Source organism: Zalophus californianus, chromosome 5, assembly GCF_009762305.2.
Source record: "Zalophus californianus isolate mZalCal1 chromosome 5, mZalCal1.pri.v2, whole genome shotgun sequence".
NCBI lineage: Eukaryota > Metazoa > Chordata > Mammalia > Carnivora > Otariidae > Zalophus > Zalophus californianus.
In genome coordinates, this window is record NC_045599.1 from 134,720,300 (window position 1) to 134,739,174 (window position 18,875).

At 36.1% G+C, this 18,875-nt stretch overlaps 1 protein-coding gene across 4 annotated transcripts in view; it reads left to right on the forward strand.

Annotated features, from left to right (window-relative positions):
* Nucleotides 1-18,875, forward strand: part of CDH10 (cadherin 10) — a 180,620-nt gene that overhangs the window by 35,366 nt on the left and 126,379 nt on the right. Inside the window, exon 1 of one of the 4 annotated variants that reach the window (XM_027607155.2) lies at nucleotides 5,373-5,447. The exons of the other annotated variants lie outside the window; for them this stretch is intronic. The gene's annotated coding sequence lies outside the window, so the exon portion shown is untranslated. Of the gene's footprint in view, nucleotides 1-5,372; nucleotides 5,448-18,875 lie in introns of those variants that run through there. 4 annotated transcript variants of the gene reach the window in all.

Genomic DNA, 18,875 nt, shown 5'->3' on the forward strand with positions numbered 1-18,875 from the left:
ATATAAATATTATACGTGATGTTACCATTGTGTGGTTCTTAATTGGGGACAATTTTGCTTCTACTTCCCCAGGGAACCTTTGGCATTATCTGGAGACATTTTTGTCTGTCACGATTGAGCAAGGTGTAATTGCTCCTGGCAGTGGGTGAATAAAGGCCAGGGTTGCTGCTAAACATCTTCCTTTGCACAAGATGCCCCTCTCCCACCACAGCAAAGAATTTTCCTGTCCAAAATATCAACAGTGCCACTGTCAAAAAAACTAATATATATTCACTATGAATACAACTTTATGTGTTTGCAAGAGGCTGGATTTGCCATTCCTTTGCAGTAACAACCATGCAAATATTTTTGACTAAAGGGATACGTGCTTTAAAAGGATGAGATATTAAATTCAATGGAATCATAATAATGAGAGGTTTGTGTTTTTCTAGAATAACTATCTTGATTAGATGTTCTTGAAAAAAAAAGATATATTTGTAAGATAGCTGCTAGAGGAAAATAATAAAACACACACACACACACACACACACACACACACACACACACACACACACATGCACTCCGAGGACCAGTATAATCTATGGTCATGCCACAGAGTAAACTTAGCTGACATGCAAATTGATAAACACAAGACTTCAGCCTTAGTCTAGTGGTTTAATAGATAAGAATTTGAGTCCTCTGATTATATAGAATCAATGAAAGCATCTGAATACCTACTAAAACATTGTGGAGAATAAATTTCATTTTGTTCCTCATTTAAATTTTCACAAAACAGGAACAATTGATGGTGCAATACTTTTTTTTTTAATATAGAGAGTGTTAGTTATGTCCAGGGTTTCCAAAATAATTGCAATCTAGTAATAGCCCTGACTTTGTATTAACTTCATTCACTTTTATCAAAGCTACCATTTGTTTTATACCTATTAATTTTATGCTTTCTTCTTTTTATTGTCTTTTAGCTTTAAGAAATCCCCAAGTATAAAACTCATATTCAATGTTCTTTCCTAAAAATGCAAGAAATCTTGAAAAACCATAATGCTAATCATAATCCAAATTTATTGCTTAAAAATCCTAATTCCCATTACATACACACAAAAAATCATTCTTCTTTTAATGAGTTAAGTAGTGAATATTTAAATATTACTTGGCTTTTGCAGCAGAAAAATGAAATAACTGGTCTACTTTTCTTTTTTAAGCAAACCTAGATATGTCTTGAAGATTACTACACACAGACCCTCCTCTTCTTTTGAACCTGCTGAAAAGAACTAAACCCATGCAATGTCATGGAATATATATTTTCTTTCAAAAAAGCATAAGATAAAATAATTATAGGTAACATTGCATGAATAGAGTATGGTTCTTATTGAAATAATTTAAAGTAACAGAAGGGATGCTAGCTTGACAATGTAGAAAGATAAGTTACAAAATGCTATAGTCAAAATCATAACCTCTAATTGCCAACAGATTTGGGTAGTGAACATCTGCCATGGCTAATCACAGTAAGGACCACTTCATGCTTCAAGGCGTTATTTCCGAAAGACATGACTTGATCACTTTATGGAATCACATATATGAATTAATTTATGGCATCATCTGTATAAAAAAATTCAGTCTGATGGATAGGCTTGAAAATGAGAATCTAAATTGTACCTGGAAGTCAAGTGAAAGTTGGGAGGTATGTCTATATTATTTGGAGCTTTATACTCGTGAGAAGAAGCACAATTCATGATAGATAGGGAAGACTTAAGGGAAACTCCCTAGATTTAGAAAAGAGTTAAGTTATTCATTCATTCTCCGTTTCATTTGATTTTTTGCTAACAGAATATTGTTCTGCAATGTGCTAGGCACTGCTCTGTGTTTGTGGATGCAACAAAGAACAATAAATATTAGTTCCCTGTAGTCAGGTAGAATGTATTTTAGAAATAGATGATAAAGAGTTAAATAGATAAAAATAGCACTAATATCACTGTGTGATACAATCTGCAAAAGAAATGAATGAGGCTAAGTGAAATAAGTCAAGCAGAGAAAGTCAATTATCATATGGTTTCATTTATTTGTGGAACGTAAGGAACAGCATGGAGGACATTAGGAGAAGGAAGGGAAACATGAAGGCGGAGGGGAATCACAGGGGGAGACGAACCATGAGAGACTATGGACTCCGAGAAACAAACTGAAGGTTTTGGGGGGGGAGGTGGGGGGTTGAGTTAGCCTGGTGATGGGTATTAGGGAGGGCACATACTGCACGGAGTGCTGGGTGTTGTACGAAAACAATGGATCGTGGATCACCACATCAAAAACTAATGATGTATTGTATGGTGACTAACATAACATAATAAAATAAAATTTAAAAAAAATGAATGAGGTGAAGTGAACAAGAATGCCTTTGAGGCCTAGTTTTAAGTAAGACAGAAATTTCTGAGGGAGGTGATATTTGAGTTGAGACTTGAGAAATGTAAAAAGTGTTATATGCAAAATGTGAGCAAAGAGCTTTCCACAACAGGAGGAGAAGCAGGTATAAAGATCCTGATGCAGAAATGGTCTTGATGTATTGGTGGAAATAAATGGAGGGAGAAGAAAACCAACCAAGAGAAATAGATGAGAGATGACATTAAAAAAATAGAGACAGTTTAGAATGCATTCTGAGTAACTTGGGCAACTTGAGACAATGTAGGGAAGAGAAAATGGGGAACTGGCATTCAATGGATATAGAGTTACATTTACAAGAGATGAATAAGTTCTAGAGATCTGTTATGCAACATAGAGCCTATAGTTAATAATACTGTGTTATGCATTTAAAAATTTAAAAGGGTAGATCTCATGCTAAGTGTTTTTACTAGACACACACACACACACACATACACACACACACACCTACAAAATAAAAAACAAGGGATGCACAAAATCTTTTGGAGGTGATGGACATGTTTATTACCTTGATTGTGGTGATGTCACAGGTGTGTGCATAAATATCCAAACTCATCAAAACGCATACATTAAATATGTGCATTTTTTACATATAAAGTATACTTGAATTTAATTTAAAAAGAAAAAAAGCATATTTAAGAATGTATATAACTGCTAGTGGCCACACTCACTGGAGACACCAGAACATGTGAATGACTCCAGGTGCTAATCTCCTGCAGTTGGAGATGGCGTGATGGTTGAAGCCAAAGCCTACACATTTCGTCAGCTGCTATTCTAGGCAACAGAAAAGCAGGGGGGGACTACATTAAAACTATAAGCCCTGTTCTCTTGGATGTGTCGGGTAAACAATGAGTGAGCAGGTGGCAAAATGAAGAATGAAAGCTGAGATAAATATGGATCTTGTGTTATGCCTCAGTTTAAATAGTGGCCAGGATTCATCCTCAAATATCAGTTTAGTTGGCAGACAGAATTATTGCAGACACCAGTAGCCTGATAGCTGTGCCTGGATCTCTGCTTATCTTGTCTGAAAAACACAACAAAACTAGCTTCATCAGATGGTGGCCGGGGCAGTGAGAAGGTTGTCAAAGGCCATGGCAGAGAAAACATAGTGGGACTAATTCCTCCCCCATTTCACCAGCTTCTGCAGTGTCATGCTGGATCCTTTACCAAATACTTATCAACCCTCTATTATTCCGAATTTTTAAAAATTCGGGTCCATCCTCGATTACAGTGAGTCCAACAAATAGAGTTTTATGATTCTTGCTTTTTCTGTTCCAAATTTATGTTGTCTAAATTCTATACCATACAATCAGGAGGGAGTGTGGCTGTTGTTGAAAGGGTGCAAGCTAGAATGAATTTCATGAGAGTAATAGATACTTTTCTATTTCTTTATGGGTTTAGGAAGGGAATATACTGCATGTTGTGTTATTTGAACATGCCTTTCATCTATACTTGTTTCCATTTTCCCACTTCATAAATTATCATGGCAATGATAGTGTCTGTCCTTAGATCTCACAGTGTTTGTGCTATCAAGATGAGTAATTATTTTTTTAATACTTTCAGATCCACTGTGTTTGTATTATAGCCATATACTAACATCAACCATACAACAGAACCAGAAAACACCCTATCAAAATTATGAGACTATGTGCCTTAGCTGTCTGATCTGACTTTAGTCAGACTCTTCTAGAACACGTATTTTTACTCTGAAGATCATCAGTTAGTTTTGGTGTTTAGGTATGCCTACAAATGAATAATTCCTTAGATTTCAGTTGCATCTGTAATTTTTCTATTCTTAAACAAATGCTTCAATCAACAAACATCTACTTATTGAATAGTTAAGTCAAGGTGTTTTCAGTGGGGATGGGAGAACAAATAGAAGCCTATTCACAAAGGCCCTTCTGTTAGAAGTCTCTCTACTCAAAAGATAATGAAAACATTTCATCTGTACTATATGTTGTATCTTTGTAAGAGATGGGTTCTTTAATGACCAATAAATTATGTGCCCCCAAAATAGTTCGTGTAAAGCTTGAGACAATTGTTAGAATGTCCTATGTTGCAACACAGTCCAAATTCCTACTTACTGAGAATGTCTTTACAAGCTGCCTCAAATACTTCCAAGGACTTCCTTTCATTTTTATAATAAATGAAAGCTATACTTCATTTTTTTTCCAGTGAAGAGGATGCTTGCAAGCCAAAGAATAGGGCAAAGAATGCAATGAAAACAATGAACAAAATTTTGAAAACTATACGTGAAAGTAAAGGATACATAGAAAATAAAGTTGATTTAATCTCTTTTTTTTTTTACTAGCGAGGCTATAAAAGTGAATCAAACTGCTGTAAAAATGAGTCTTATCAACCACCTAGTTATTTATACTTGCTCATAGATATATTCACAGCAGGTCATTAGAAATTGGGTATATACAAAAAGCAAATGACTGTTTTTGAAAAATTTTCTTTTTGAAATACCTTATTGCAATTGGAACCACATAAAATATGGCATTTATTGTAGCTCAAGTAACTATTCTTACTTCCAATGGGACTTTAGGACACTTTGTCCCCTTACTACATATATTTTCATGGTTATAAGCAACTGATACCTTTTTCTAGAATATATGATTCTTTTTAAAAATTATTTTTTTTAATTTTATCATATTAGTTATATATTAACATGTAACAAATTATCGGAAAATTTAGCTACTTAAAACAATGTACTTTGATTATATTACAGTGGTGGTGGGTCATGAATCCAGGCATAACTTGGCTGGGCCCAGTGCTTTAGGATCTTTCTCACAGGCTTTTGGATCTTTCTCACAGTCAAAGGAGGCATGAGAGGGACTGAATAGATGGTTGTTGGCAGAACTCAGCTCCTCACAGGTTGTTGGACAAAGGGCCTCAGTTCTTTGACGGCTCTTGGCCATGGGCCAGGGTCAGCTGCTTGTCACATGATCCTCTCCAACATGGCAGCTTGTCATTCGAGCATGTAAGCAGAGAAGGGAATAGAGAGAGTCTGCTAACAAGATGTAAGTCACAATCTTTGGAATTATTATCTCTTCATGTTTCTTGTATTCTTTTGGTTAAAGTCACTAAGTCAGCCCAACGTTCAAGACTAAGGGATTACATACGCGATTGTGAATACCAGGAGGAAGGGATCACTGGGGACCATGGTAGACATATGCCTGCCAATTAATAAAACCTATGCTGAAAAATAGGAGATAGGAATTTTTAAACAACATTTCTAGTGATCCTGTTTTATACTCTCTTGCATAACTATGTTTATTGCTATTTTACAAGGTAAACAGTCTACTGTTAGATGATAATATAATTAGGAGGAAGGAAAGAGACTATTTTAAAATCTTAGTTTAGCCTTACTAGCGATGTCACGTGAGACATGTTACATAATTCCTCAGACTTGTGTGATTTATCAATTAAATGGGATTAATAGTTTATATGATCTAGTTGTGGGTATCCTGCCAAGGGAAAAAAAAATGTTACTTTCCAATAATTGTTTCCAATAGTTTACTGAGTGACTGTATATATAAGGATCCATGCTAGGTCCTAGGGATAAAAAACAAAGTAATAAATAGTCCTTTTGCAAGGTGTCTGGGTGGCTCAGTTGGTTGAGCGACCGCCATTTGATTTTGGTTTAGGCCATAATCTTAAGGTTGTGACCTTGACCCCCTCAACCCGGGGTCAGGCTCCACACTCAGTGGGGAGTCTTCTGGAGTTTCCCTCTCCCACTGCGCCTCCCCTTGCTCTCTCACTCTCTCTCTCAAATAAGTAAATCTTTAAAAAATATAAAGTCCTTTCCCAGAACAGTAAATAACTGAAAATGGGAAACAGTATTTAAACTATATAGAAATATGTCTGGCCTATAATAGTCACTTAGCCAATGTTGACCCTTTGGACTTTTTCTGTTCCTTTTCTATTGTCTTTTAATAAGTACTGATTGTTGATCCTTCGGAGACAGTCAAGGGGGGAATTGTTATCCTCTTAGGAGCTCAGTGAAAGGGGTGGCATCCCTATTCTGTTCGGTACTCTCACCTGTTTATATTTCTTTACCTCTTTATCATTTCCCATCTTTCTTCCATACCCCCAAATGCACATAAGTACAGGCACTTAAAATCTTCTTGAAGATTTGGACTGAGAGAAATAAAATTGAGAATGAGAATATTGCCAGGAAGTATTTATTGATGTTAGTATGAAGATTTCACCAAAAATAAATTAAATCGATATATAATCTCTATATTCAGGGATCATAATTCCATTTGTTAGAGCTATTTGGCATTGCCATTCAAAGAAAATGTAATGTTTAATTCATAAGTGTTTTTTAATGGAGACCAAACACTCATATTTATAATATGAAAAATATTAATATTTAAATATCTATCTTTAAATTTAATCAACTACAATTAGCATAGTGGGAGTTAAAATACAGATGACCATAGTCAATGCAATTTTTAAATGGCTTATAAAACTACTGTTTATTGAAATTAAGATTAAAGAATTCAATTTATATTTAAGAAGCTATTTAATATGATGTTATTTTCTATAACCCAACACATGCATCTTAAGTGTTTTTGCCTTATTTTTCTCAATTATATAATTAGAAATCTAATTCACAGTATTTTAAGAATTGACAGCATTTGTGAGAGAGAGTACTTTGCTCAGTGGTTGGAATGTAATAAGTGGTCATATATGAAAGTCGATTTTCCAGAACTGTCTCAAGATAAAATTAGGCCCTAAAAAAAAAAAAAAAAAAGATCAACTAGCTAAAAATATCCAGTGTATGTATATCAATATGGAATATTTCTGAGTCCAGGAATCCCTTAAAAGATGTTGATTTTACTTCCTAGCGCCTCTACTCTGCACCACTGTCTTGCATTATAGTGCTTACCAGGTGTTATCGCCTGAATTCTGGACTGGTAGGGGAGGAGGTGAATAGACATCTGACAGCTAGCAACATGATTAATAATTCTGATGGGTGTCTGATCATGAAAACAGAGCCAGATGACCAGGGGAATTAGGAGATGGTCAGCGGTAGTGAGGCTGACTCAAGCCAGCCTGAGGAATGTGTATGTAGGGAGGAGTCTAATAGGAAGAGCAGAAAGCAGAACATTTCAGGGAAGCTCTCATAGTCTTGTGGTGGCAGTGCCTGGTCTCTTGGATACCTGTTGGTCTCTGTTGCAAAGTAGCTAGTCCTTAAAAACTATCCTGTAATCATTTCAGGGATGATCATTTTGGTAGATAATCCCAGAGCTGTGCCAGTCTCTGATGTAGTATGGTTGGCTTCATATTTTATGGTAGTGTCCTGTTGTAATCTTGTGACTGAAGTCTGTTGTCCTACTTCCTTGTCTTTTCCTCTGCCCCGTCTAATGTTTGTTCTGGTTCACAAGTTGATTCTTCAGAACGTGTCTGTCTGGGACTCTGTCAGGCTGTCCTCTGACTCACCCACCTAGACACATTCATCAGCCATTTCTATCTGCATCTGGTCTGTGCTTCTGACTTTCTCCTTCCCCCTCCCCACCCCCCCCCCCCAGCCTTAAGGATGTTGATTAGAGGCATAGAAGAGGAAGAAATTGTCAGGAGCCAGGAGACTAACCCTCTTTGACCACTTGACATTCTGTTTGTTTTCCTGAGAGCCCTTCTTCAGAATTCCTAGTGGTTTCTTCCTTTCCAGTAGAGTGAGAATTCTGCATTTTATTCTTACCTCTCTCCATACTGAAGTTCTTAGTTAAGCTTTACAAATTCAACAATTACTGACTTTCTACAGATACACCAAAGAAAATACAGTTTGAAACTCAGTGCTAAATAATCACCACTTTATTCTATCCAAACTCTTGGAGCCTAACACCCAAAATCTCCAGTCCAAAGAATGGTGTTAAATTAATGAGAAATTTTTTAAATGAACAAATCTTAATAACTTTAAAAATGCTGTTTATTCAGTTTATATTGTTAATACTGTTTTTCCCCATTGAACATTAAGTTTGTTTAAAAGAATTTTGTTGTGTCTTTGAATACTGATTATATATCACAGTATCTGGTTTATACTAAGTACTAATAGTTGTTCATTGAATGGATTGATCAAGTGATGGGATAATAAAATTTTAATTTTTTTTCACAAATACTGAGACAATGCAATTTGTGCTAATATGTTATATTTTGAAATCCTTTGTTAAAATATTCGGAACATAAGTTAATCAAACCATTAAAGACCAACACATATTGTACTGACAGGTAAAGTAAGAAAAGCAAGAACATTGGTTAATTTTGCTAACAGAATCCATTACTCTTCCATATCTTTTTTCATTACTACTGATTTAAAATGTGAAAATTCTATTTGCAATCTCCTTATTTTGAAGACTATGTCTATGTTCTTATTAAAAATAGAAAATATTGTGTCACATACACTGTTTAGTGTACTTCTTCCTAATACTAACATTTCTTGTCAAGGATATTTCAGTAGCAAACTAAGAATTCAGTTTGTCAGGCATCTAAAATGTCCAGGTTGATGTTATCAAATAAAAAAAGGGGGGCTTCTTTAAGTATAAAATTACCTGTATAATAATACTGAGTTGGTAATTTTTTATCACAAGATAATCTTTAATATTTAGGTTAGACTAAAAGATAAAATATTTAAAGCATTAATAAAACACTTTTATGAAAATCATCACAGAATATTTGCTTTTGCTTCAATATTAACAAAACTTCCATCTGTATGATCTCAGATGAAAAATCCTTCGTAGCTCTGTGAATGATACATAATTCAACTTCTCTTAAGAAATCATTAATTTGACATTTTCAGATATGATTTTGAAAAGTATAGCTAATGGCCATCCCCAGTTAGTAAAGTGTAAAATACAATATATGGATTTCTAACTCACGGCTCTTGAATTTCTCTGGGATTTATAAGAGATTGTTAGAAAGTTTAGTATGTAAGTCATAAAAATATTATTCCTTATTTATAATTTAGGTTAGAAATTTGTGTGTGAATAAAGTGGGAACAGTGGGAGCCTGGTGGTATCTCTCATAACTTTTGTTCTCATTTATATTGCAACTCTGTCGAGTTTGTTTCTCTAGCTGGCTCTCCCTAAAGTGTGCCCTTCCCTATTTTTGCTCTGTTCCATCAGATACTTGAAAATCTAAATCCCTTTGAGAATAACTTTCCCACCTTTGTGTCTGGCTCCAAGAGAAAATGTAATCTCACTTCAGTTATCTAATTAGCAGTAGGAGTCTCTGTGCTGCAGCCTTGAGATCAACACACGTGTGATGAGCCAGGGCGCTGACATCAATGAACACTTTATTAAATTACACACTCCCGTAAACAGGCATGGACTTTCAGGGCCCTGATATTTTATGCACTATTGCATGCGCTCCCTGTTTTCTGAAACTATGAGTGTCAGGCCAAACTCAGGTTATAAAGTCTTGTTGAGATTATGTAGATTTTAAAGATACTTGGCACACTGTTAAGTGTTAGGTTTAGTCTGTTGTTTCGAAGACTGATAACTAACTAGAATTAAAGAATAAGAGGAAGCAAGATGGGGCATATAGTTTAGGGCATCTTTTTCTTTGGACCATCAATGTCTCAGAGTAGAATAAAAGATCCACTGATCTGAATAAAATTTCAAAATAATAAGCCTTTCCTGGATACTGCCTATTTAGATTTATAAATACTATGTAGTAGTTAGTTTTATGGATAATTTATAAAAGTACACATTCTTAATGCTTTTAAAATTATTAAAAATATTTAATATTTGATAAAGGTAAGTACAATGAAGCTAAATATCCTTTGTTGAAAAATGACATCTATCCTTCTGTATAATAACTGTCCTGACAAGTGCGATGTGAGATTTCATTGTGGTTTTGATTTACATTTCCCTGATGGTTAGTGATGTTGAGCATCTTTTCATTACCTATTAGCCATCTGTATGAAGGTATAATTTACATAGAATGATTCATCCTTTTTAGTGTAAAATTCTATGAATTTTGACAAATGTATACAATCTCATTGCCACCCTCACAGAAAAGATAGAGAACATTTCCATCTCCCCAAAAGTTCCCTTATGTCACTTTGTGACATTTAGGGCCCTACAACCACTAATCTTTTGTGGTTTGAGTCCCTATATTTCTACTTTTTCAAGAATGTCATATAAATGGAGTTATACACTACATATGATTTTAAGTCTGTTTTCTTTTTTTTTTAAGATTTTATTTATTCATTTGCAAGAGAGACAGAGAGAGAACAAGCAGGGGGAAAGGCAGACAGAGAGGGAGAAGCAGACTCCCTGCTGAGCAAGGAGCCCGATGCGGGACTTGATCCCAGGACCCTGGGATCATGCCCTGAGCCGAAGGCAGACGTTTAACCATCTGAGCCACCCAGGCGCCCCAAGTCTGTTTCCTTTTAATGCATTTGAGATTCATTTGTGTTGCTATATCAGTAGTTCACATATTTCTACTGACGAGGAGCATGCCAGTGAATGGTTACACCAAAGCTCCTTTGACCCAGCACCCATTTAAGGACATTCAGATAGTTTCCAGTTTTTGATGGTAATGAATTTTGAATAATGTGGGTATGATCATTTACATATATTATAGTTTCATGTGAACAAATGTTTTTATTTCTCTTGGACAAATACCTAGAATGAGAATGTTATATCAAATGTTAAGTGCATGTATAACATTTTAAGAAACCTCAGTTTGTTTTCTAAAGTGGCTATAATATTTTGCATTCCCACCTGCAAAGTATAGAAGTTTCGTTTGCTTTGCATCCTTCCCACACTTGTTAATTTTTTTTAAATTTCATTGTAGCTATTTAATGTAGTATAATGGTAAACATTGTGGTTTTACTTTACAAGTTTTTATTAATGGTGAATGATGTTGAACATCTCTTTATGTAATTATTTGGCATAAGTATTTTGTTGTTGTTGAGATGTCTATTCAGGCCTGTGCCCATTTTTTTTTTTTTTTTTTAAAGAGAGTGATACTCTTCTTTTTTTTTTTTAAGATTTTATTTATTTGAGAGAGAGAGCATGAGAGGGGGGAGGGTCAGAGGGAGAAGCAGACTCCCTGCTGAGCAGGGAGCCCGATGTGGGCCTCGATCCTGGGACTCCGGGATCATGACCTGAGCTGAAGGCAATTGCTTAACCAACTGAGCCACCCAGGCGCCCAACCTGTGCCCATTTTTAATTGTGCTGTTGAGATGTCTGTTCAGGCCCGTGCCCATTTTTAATTGGGTTGTTTACTTATTAACTGATTTTTTTTAATGTAATAAGGATAAATGCTTTATCACATATGTGTTAGTAATTATTTTCCCCAAGTTTATGACTTGTCTTTTCATTTTACTATGTCTCTTATAAAAGACATAATATATATAAGATATTATACGATATCATTATATATATTAAATATACATTTTTATGTGTATATATATCTTTGTCTCCTTGATTTAAGATTTTATTTTATTTTATTTTATTTTATTTTATTTTAATTTTAAAGATTTTATTTAGTTATTTGACAGACCAGAAGCAGGGGGAGCGACAGTCAGAGGGAGAGGGAGAAGCAGCCTTCCCGCGGAACAGGGAGCCCAATGTGGGGCTCAATCCCAGGACCCTGGGGTCATGACCCGAGCTGAAGGCAGACGCTTAACCGACTGAGCCACCCAGGTGCCCCTGATTTAAGATTTTAATAGTCTATTAAAAAAAAGCTTAGAGGGCGCCTGGGTGGCTCAGTTGGTTAAGCGACTGCCTTCGGCTCAGGTCATGATCCTGGAGTGACGGATTGAGTCCCGCATCGGGCTCCCTGTTTGGTGGGGAGTCTGCTTCTCCCTCTGACCCTACCCCCTCTTGGGCTCTCACTCTCTCTCTCTCTCTCAAATAAATAAATAAAATCTTTAAAAAAAAAAAGCTTAGAAAATTGATTTGACATGGCATGTTTCTCTTTACTGAAATTGATATTTAATGCTATAAATATCCTTCTAAGCACTTCTTTAGCTATACCCTACATATTTTAATATATATCATTTTTAAAAATTTTATTCAGTTTAAAATCAACAACACAAAAAATAACAGGTGTTGGCAAAGATGTGGAGAAAAGGGAACCCCTTGTACTCTTGGTGGGAATGCAATGTGGTGCAGCCACTCTGGAAAACAATATGGAGGTTTTTCAAAAAATTAAAAGTAGAACTACCCTATGATCCAGCAATTGCACTACTAGGCATTTACCCAAAGAATACAAAATTACTAATTCAAAGAGATACATGTACTCCAATGTTTATAGCACCATTATCTACAATAGCCAAATCATGGAAACACCCCAAGTGTCCATCAACTGATGAATGGATAAAGAATAATAAAATATTATTCGGCCATAAAAAAGAATGGAATCCTGCCATTTGCAATGATGTGGATATATACACTAAAACTATATTGGATTAGCCTCCAAAATTAGTTAATTTTTTCCAGTTGCACAATTTCAATTGTGATTTTGTAATCACACTGCTATTGCAAACTTAGTATGTACATTCGCACTACACACCAGACACATACAATATTTGGGGGGATGGAACTGGAAAGGACCACTACAAGCTTTATGATCTTAAATGATATTTTGTTTTTGTGTGTCTTGTCATATAGTTTTATTTCCTTTTTTTTATTATGTTACGTTAATCGCCATACATTACATCATTCGTTTTTGATGTAGTGTTTCATGATTCATTGTGTATAACACCCAGTGGTCCGTTCAGTACGTGCCCTCTTTAATACCCATCACCAGGCTAACCCATCCCCCACCCCTCTCCCCTCTAGAACCCTCAGTTTGTTTCTCAGAGTCCATAGTCATATAGTTTTATCATCCTTTTCCCAGTGCTATGGATTCTTATTCTTTAGAGTTTAAAGTAAATTCAGCAGTAGATATATGTGTGTGTGCATGCTTGAGTGCGTGTATCCTGCTTGGTTTGCTTTAGAATCCATAGACCAAGAGTACAAGTTGAACTGAATGGTCTTTATAACTAAAGCTGAGGAGGTCAGAAACTGATACCTCGACTTACACACAGTGCTATGCTTCCTATCACACTGTGATCTCTGTTCCTATGGATATACCACAGATGTTTTATCTCTTCCCTGGTAGTTGTGCTACTCCTATTTTAAAAATTGAAATCAGGGGTGCCTTGGTTGTTGTAGGAGGCAGGAAAATAAGTTAAAAAGTCCCCAAATGGAAATGCATGCTACATAATATTTCCTTTGATTAACTCAGTCCATTAAAAGCCATTCACACAGAACACAAACACACAAACACAAAAAAAAAAAAACAATAAAAATATGCCTTTTTCCAAGATGTGGAATTCATGTTTGGAGGGATAATCAAGAAGTCAGGTTGTAACACCATATAATAAGAATCCCCATGCAGAAATTCAGAATGTATCATGCACATATGGAAGGGGTTATATGCAGAAGATATACCAACCATCCAAAGGAGCTAGGAAATGCTGAGCAGTGTTCTTGAAGTAGTAGTTTGAGGTTAACTTGAGTCAAAGTCATTTTATAGACTGTCTTAATGGTCCAGAATTTAGATGTACTACTTTGTTTCTGGCACTGATCTTAGTTCACTAAATTCTTATTAAAATGATGCATCTTTCTAGTTCCCACAGTGATTGTGACTGAATATGGGTCAAGTATATAATTGTTTCAGGAACTAGTTTTTTCCTTTAATATCTGAAAACTTATAAATTTCATTGCCTTCAATAGTGTAGATTTTTGTAATAGTGACTTTTTTGTATTACACTGGATTTAGGCACTAAATGATTCAGTAAAACAGACTTATAAACTGTAATACTTTCTAATGGTTGAAAATAATGACAGACAGGTGATGATTCCTCCATTGGCGTTTGCACTAAAAAAAGGAAAAAGGCAGATACACATACATGGAAATCAAAACTTTTTAAAATAGGTCTCATAAAACTCATTACATGAAATACTGAGAGCCCTATTTCAGTTGGGATTCCAAGAGGCACAGCTGAGAATTGACTGATTGATAGTGATGAGGCCAGGATCAGGGTGTGAAGTTAGCCAGAGTAAAGGACAGAAACTACTACATGTAGCCGTAATTTTTAAAGAAAATTTTCACTATTTTTTAATTAACTCATTTTCAGTCTTAATTCTAACTTTCCTTCTAAAGATACAGTTCTTAAAAAAACAAAGACTGCTACTGTACCTTTGTTCTCAAAGGGACTTGAAGAGCAAATTTATACTTGAAATTCAGCATGTCAATGATAAGGTTTTTTTGTTTTTTTTTATAATTTTATTTAATTATTTGAGAGAAAGAGAGAGTGGTGGGGGGGCAGCGGGAGAGAGAGAAAGAGAGAATCTCCAGCAGACTCCTCCCTATTGAATGCAGAGCCCACCTCAGGGGCTCGATCCCAGGACCCTGAGATCCTGACCTGAGCCGAAACCAAGAGCTGGCCGGTTAACTGACTGAGCCACCCAGGCGCCCCTGTCAATAACATGTTTTAAGTCAAAAGCAATCTGTGGAATTTACATGTCCAAACACAATTTCATTAACATTTTTAATAGATATTCTTTATCCAGAATCTTACTATATATGTCCAAATAGTTTCATGGTCTGTAGTTCAAACAATTTCTGTGGTGTCAGATCTCCCACTTCGAGTGGGTTCATCTTTTCTGTGCTCAGCAAACTGGAAGCTAGCCAGGATGTCTTCTTGATAACCGTATTTAAGTGTAAGTTTTAATCATAACATCTATTCATTGTTAAATTATGCGAGACATTTCAGAACAGTGCAAGGGCAGGAAATCTGGTGACCTGAGTTATATTTCTGGTTATGACACTAACTATTTGAGACTGAGCACATCATGTAACATTATTCTTGAAACTGTTTCCATATCCATCAGATAAAATTACGGGAGAAAAAATTTATTTCTGAAGCTCAGTTCAAAAGTACTTGATCATATGTTTGCTGCTAAGGTCAGAGCCAATTCCTCCATTAGGCGTGACAGTGGTTTTATTTCTTTTCAAATCTGAGGTAAAAATTGAACTTTTAGGTCAAAGACAATTTTTTAATATGTGATATTAATATATGTGTCTTTATATGAATGCAGTTGTAAAATGTATTTGCTATTATTATTTTATCGAGGAAAAAGCCCACAAAGGTAAACTACATAGGGCCCATGAAAGTCATAATGAAGTGGGAGAGGGAGATTCTTGCCTCACAGAGTTGAATGAATCTTACAGACAAAGGAGAGTGAGTAAAGAGATAGTTTTATGAAACAAGGATACAGAAAAAGCTCTCCGGAGTGAGAGGGGTTCCGACAGGGTTGCCAACGTGGGCCTCCACTGAAGGTCTTTTATTTCGAACTGACCAGGGAGCCTGTGGCCTTAACATTCTTGTGACATCTTGGTTTGAGTAAGGACTGATGATAACACCTTTAATGGTATACTTCCTTTTTAGGCTCTGGTAATTCTTTGTTGGTCACAAATGACTGTTATATCAAGACCCTACCTCTGACACCTGGGGCAGAGTGGTGTGGTTTGTTCCCTTATCTCTGGTTTCCTTACACCCCTGCATTTTTGGGATTTCTGTGAGCCGATCCCCTACCCCCTTACCTATGTCTCCCTATCTAGCCCTGCCAGTCCCTTACTCAGTGAGACCCTTTGGATATATATCGGTGGGTCATATACTTTGTGGATGATTGCCAACATGTATCTTGGGGTGGGGGTAAAGATAAAGGAAGTTTCCAAGAATTTTTATATGTTAGAGTAGACTTACAGGATCCTGGGGTTCAGGCTAAGATTGCTTTTGCCCTTAGCAAAGTGTCAACATCCAGGAAGTTAAGTCCCTAGGGCATGGTCCCTCTGCCTCTTTCAAGGACTTGTCAGTGGATTGTAAATTATAAGGAAATTTTATTTCCATTCCTTTCTACCTTTGTTTCCCACATCACAATGGATAGGTGGGTGATGTTAAGGCTCCAGGAAATTGAATCTATGGGTCACTGGAAGTTAGGCTATTGATAAGAACGCTTTTTTTTTCTTATAAATCACTAAGACATTTGTAAACTGAGGGAGACTCCTGTCCTGCAGGACTGTCATCTCTGTAAATTAACCATTTGTTTTTCCTTCCCTTAGCTTCAGCTCAGCCTGAGGAATGTCACACATGTCCCACCTGGGGGGAGGGGTGGGAGGAGATTGCGGGGTGTCAGCTTGTGCTTTGTCCTCAGCTTGCCTCCTGCTTCCTCATTGATAAGACAGGCCTGATTGAAATAGAGAAAATTGTGCCTAGGGAATCAGATGACTTAGGCTCTGCATCATAACAGGCCTGGACCTAAATTTAGGTTTGAGTTTAGGCATCTTAAGAATTGTCTCATACAATTAAAGTGAAGTGATTCCATTTTGTCAATGCATATCCTCCTTTCTCCCCCTGAGCTTTGCACATTCTTTTCCCTGTTTGTGACCCATTACATATTCATGACCCATTATTACAATTCATGGAGCACAATTCCATCCCACTGTGTTGCCAGAACTCAGTTTAACTACCTGCTGGTTTGCATACATCATGCACACACATACACTCAGTGGCCCTGTTTCCTCTTCCCTGTGTGTCATGAAGGATATGACTTCCTGCAGAAAGATTTCTCAGACCATCCATGTTTGGATTTGGTGCTCTTGTCATTCATCACTGCGTAGTTCTTAGAGGGTGAGAGTTGTTTCGGCTTTGTTCACATTTGACAGCTTCCATATAGCAAAATGTATAGCACACAGAAAGTGCTCCGTAAACACTGCTGAGAGAACAGTTCTGAAACTCAGTGACCCCATCTACATAGTGAAAATTCTAAGCACACTCCACTGAGATTGTGGGGAAAAAAACACACACACACACATCCATACACAACTATTGGTACAACTAGTATATTGGGGTGCTCATTATAATCTAGCTTAATACTTCAAGTATCTACAAAACTCATACAATGTTTTAGAGTCTAGAGTCTATACTTAAGCATTGATATCTTGAAGACTTAAAAACATGAATAAATAATAGAAAAATAAAGAAAGAAACCTTGTATTCTTTTTAGTTCAGTTGAAAACTATGATGAAAGTCCTATTTAAAACTGAGCCAAACATTATGAAAAATAGAAAATAAATTACAATCTAGTCCTTTCTGCCCTCAAGAAGATGAAATTTAATGCAATGCTATTCCAATTTTATATTTCAGCTACAGATGCATAATTTAGGAGTTAATCCTTTTTTATGTAATGGGCCTCCACATAGATAAGATAGGCTATCTACAAATGGGCTTTTTAGTATTGTGCAAATATTGAAGCATAATTAGAATTAAAAGTTAGTGCTGATAAAATTGTCTGCTTCTTTTATTTAAGCCAGACCATCTCATAAATGCATGCCAAAAAGATCTGTCTTCTGATTACTGTGCTTATCCACATGTAATAACTATATTTATAAATGAAGTAGATATTTTATGACCGACAATGTATCTCCACATTTGTACTTTTGACTAATTTTACAAGTTAATGTCATGTCTTTTTGCCCTTTTAGGTTTAACAGCAAGAACACAGCTTGTTGTAAGGTTGATCCCAAGTTAGTGCCTATGCTATAAAGTCACATAGTAGAACATGCTGAAGTGTGTAGTGATTGTTTGCATGCTATTTACTAGTACACACACAGGTCTTCACATAAGTCACTTTGAAAGGAAATTATCTTCAAGCATTTTTTTCTTCTAGCTATGGAAACTTTTTCTTGATGTTCTACTAAGAATGCATTAAATGAGGAATGATGCCCTATCTTGGGAAGGAATTCCTAATGAAACTCTCAAGCCCTCTCTCCCCATCTCTTCCTTCATTGCTTTTCAGAAGCAGTTCAAGTCCTGGATCAAAGAAAATTGGGTACCAGATGGCTTTTATACTAACATCTTTAAGTCACCCTGAGAGCATTCTTGCTACCAATTTCCACATGGTGAAATAAATCCTAGCTACAGTAGAACGAAACTTCCAGGAAGCTGCAGGTGTAATGTCACAGCTCTATTAGCACCGCTAACTTGATCGAAGATCATGTTAAATCTGGGACTCTTGTCACTTGCTCCTGAAGTTAAAAAGGCTGCTGAGCGCAAAGCAAGAACTCTTGGGTGCGAGTCTTTAGCTTATTAGTGGGAACCTTAGAGAAAATGGCCACACCAACTTGTGTGTCTCACTCAGCAATGTTCTCTTTCCTCTTGCCACATGCCCTATCCACCCACTGCCCCAAATTTATGTGCGTTGTATCTGGTTTTGCTAATTATTGTGTTAAAATGTTAGCACGTAGTATAGTGGAGAAGTGTATTGCTGGTTTGTGTGCAGGTCACATTCTTGGGGAATAAAATTAATTTCACATGGTTTTGCTTGAAGGGGAATTTTAATCTGAGAAGAATAGCAAGCGTCCCAGCTTCTTGAAATTCT